Here is a 3726-nt window from a genome sequence, read left to right as displayed (position 1 = left end):
CGGGTGTTGAACAATGAGAACATATGGACAAAGGGAGGGGAGCACTACACACTGGGGTCTGTTGGGGAGAAATAGGGGAGGGACCGCAGGGGGTGGGGAGTTGGGGAGAGATAGCAAGGGGAGAAATGCCAAATATAGGTGAAGGGGAGGAAGGCAGCAAATCACACTGCCACGTGTGTACCTATGCAACAATCTTGCATGTTCTTCACATGTACCCCAAAACCTAAAATGCAATACAAAAAAAATTAAAAAAGAAAAAGTACTGCACAATTAAAAAAAAAAACAAAACGTAACAGGGTCTTGCTCTGTTGCCTAGGCTGGAGTGCAGTGGCATGATCTTGGCTCACTGCAACTCCCTCCTCCCAGGTTCAAGCAATTCTCCCACCTCAGCCTCCCCAGTAGCTGACATTAAAGGTGTGAGCCACCATGCCTGGCACATGGGTATATAAAATACTTTTGTAGAGAATGGGTTTTGCCATGTTGACCAGGCTGGTCTGGAACTCCTGGGCTCAAGTAATCCACCCTCCTTGGCCTCCCAAAGTGCTAGAATTAGGCAGGAGAATAGGACCTGAAGGCAGGGAACTTAGGGACTTCCGAAAACTAAATCAAATGGAAACACCTCAGCTATGACAGAAAATATCCTTTTCATTGACACAGGCTGTACCCTGAATAAATGATTTTGTAACTTTACTTCATCCTCTTCATTTACATAGGGCATACATCAAGTAACCAATGGAAACCTCTAGAGGGTACTAAATCCCAGAAAATTCTGTAACCAGGCTCTTGACCCCCTATGCTCAGGCCTGTTTTCACCCTTTGGAGTGTACTTTCATTTTCAATAAATCTCTACTTTTGTTGCTTTATTCTTTCCTTGCTTTGTTTGTGTGTTTTGTCCAATTCTTTGTTCAAGACACCAAGAATCTGGACACCCTCAACCAGTAGCAGGGTTACAGTCATAAGCCACCATGCCAGGTCTAGGATATCTTTTATAATAAACTGGCAATGTTTTTCCCTGAGTTCTGTGAGCTGTCCTAGCAAATAAGTCAAACCCAAGGAGGGGGTTGCAGTACCCCTGGCTTGTACCCAGTCAGAAGTACCAGTGGCCTAAAGATAGCGTCAGAGTTTTCATTCATTCACTCACTCATTCATTTATTTACTTATCATTCTTTTGTGTACGTAGTAAGGTGTATGTATTTCTGGAGTACATGAGATATTTTGGTACAGGCATGCAATGTATAGCGTCAAAATTGAACTGGGTCATAGGACACCCTGATGGAGAATACACTGAAGAATTGCTTGGTGGGATGAAATCCCCACACATTTTGGTGGCAAGGGTCTCAGAAGTCTTCTCTGTTGATTGTGAGATTAAAGGACAAAAAAAGGCTTTTCTTTTTGTAGAAATGGGGTCTCTACCTGTCGCCTAGGCTGGTCTTGAATTCCTGACCTCAGGCGATCCTCCCACCTCACATCACCACACTCGGCCTGGTTTTTCTTTTTACACATGACACCTAAATGTAACATGTGATTCTGGATTAAATTCTGGACCAAGATTTTTTAAAAAAATTTTTTTGAGACGGAGTTTCGCTCTTGTTGCCCAGGCTGGAGTGCAATGGTGAAATCTTAACTCACTACAACCTCTGCCTCCCAGGTTCAAGTGATTCTCCTGCCTCAGCCTCCCAAGTAGCTGGGACTATAGGCATACACTATCATGCCCGGCTAATTTTTGTATTTTTAGTAGAGACGGGGTTTCTCCATGTTGGTCAGGCTGGTCTCGAACCCCTGACCTCAGGTGATTCATCCATCTCAGCTTCCCAAAGTCCTGGGATTACAGGTGTGAGCCACCACGCCCAGCTAAAAAAATTTTTTTTAAATTTTGCTATAGTGGACATTAGAGAGATAATTGATGAAATTTAAATAAGGTATGCAGATGAGATAGTAATGCTGTATCAGTGTTAATGTCCTGACTTTGATAACTGTATTGTGATTATGTAAGAGAATATCATTGTTTTTACAAAATACACATTGAGTTATTTAGAGGTAAAGTGGCATCATGTCTGCAATTTACTCAAAAGTATAAACAGAGGGGCCAGGTATGGTGGCTCATGCCTGTAATCCCAGAACTTTTGGAGGCCAATGCAGGTGGATACTTGAAGTCAGGAGTACAAGACCAGCCTGACCAACATGGTAAAACCCCATCTGTACTAAAAATACAAAAATTAGCTGGGTGTGGTGGTGCATGCCTGTAATCCCAGCTACTCAGGAGGTTGAAGCACAGGAATCATTTGAACCTGGGAGGCAGATGTTGCGGTAAGCTGAGATCCCAGCTGAGGTCTACAGACTGAGCCTAGGAGGTGAAGCCTGCAGTGAGCTATGATTGTACCACTGCACTCCAGCCTGGGTGCAAGTCTCAAAAGCAAAACAAAACAAAAGGTGTAGTATTTGCATATAACCAATGCATATTCTCCTGTGTATACATGCCACCATGATCAGCTAATTTTTTAAAATTTATTTTTTATAGAGATGGGGACTCACTGTGTGGCCCCAGGTGGTCTCAAACTCCTGAGTTCAAGCAATTCTCCCACCTCAGCCTCCCAGTGTTGAGATTACAGGCATAAACCACCATGCCTGAGTTTTTAAAAAACAATTTTTTGTAGGTATGGGTTCTCTCTGTGTTGCCCAGGCTGGTCTTGAACTCTTGGACTCAAGGGATCACCCTGCTTTGGCCTAATTACTATTTCTTGACCTGACTGTTGTTTCCATAGATGTAGTCACCTTTTTATTATTTATTGATCGCCATATTTACAATTAGTACACTTTTCTGTATAGATGTTACACTCCAATAAAATTTTTTTCAAAAAATCTAAAGATTTTATTAGTTGTTGCCCTTCAACTCAGCACAGTGACTGTAGAATTTTATCCAGGTATGTTCTACACATTATCTTCTTTCATTTCTGCTACTACAGGCATATTTCATGATTTTATGAGTATTATCATTTTATGAGTCTACCTATTTAAACTAAAGATGCATTAATATAGAAAGGAGAATAACATTTAAAAAATTACTGTACTCTAAAAGTCATTGTTTCTCTGTGAGGAGAGATGATGAATACATGAATTGTTTTTTCTCTCAGCCTCTAGTTGCTAAAGAACAGCCTAAGAGACATTCTGAAGAAGTAGGGAAAGGGGCTTACCAATGAGCTCGCAAGAGCGTTTGTTTGGATAGTGTCTACCTGAACGCCATTTCCCAGTCAGTCTCATTTAGATTAAAATATGGCTCTGGGTTGGGCGCAGTGGCTCACACCTGTAATCCCAGCACTCTGGGAGGCTGAGGCGGACAGATCACCTGAGGTCAGGAGTTCGAGATCAGCCTAACCAACACGGTGAAAACCTGTCTCTACTAAAAATACAAAAATTAGTCGAGCATGGTGGTGTGCGCCTGTAGTCCCAGCTACTTGGGTGGCTGAGGCAGGAGAATCACTTGAACTCAAGGGTTGGAGGTTGCAGTGAGCTGAGATGGTGCCACTGCACTCTAGCTTTGGCGGCAGAGTGAGACTCTGTCTCAAAAAAATAAATAAATACATAAAAATAAATAAAAAAGGGGCCGGGCGCGGTGGCTCACGCCTGTAATCCCAGCACTTTGAGAGGCTGAGGCGGGTGGATCACAAGGTCAAGAGATCGAGACCATCCTGGTCAACATGGTGAAACCCCGTCTCTACTAAAACTACA

This window comes from Cebus imitator, unplaced genomic scaffold (genome assembly GCF_001604975.1).
Source record: "Cebus imitator isolate Cc_AM_T3 unplaced genomic scaffold, Cebus_imitator-1.0 Scaffold175, whole genome shotgun sequence".
NCBI classification, from domain to species: Eukaryota; Metazoa; Chordata; class Mammalia; order Primates; family Cebidae; genus Cebus; species Cebus imitator.
The sequence above is the reverse complement of the archived record's forward strand: the minus strand, read 5'-3'. Positions refer to the sequence as shown.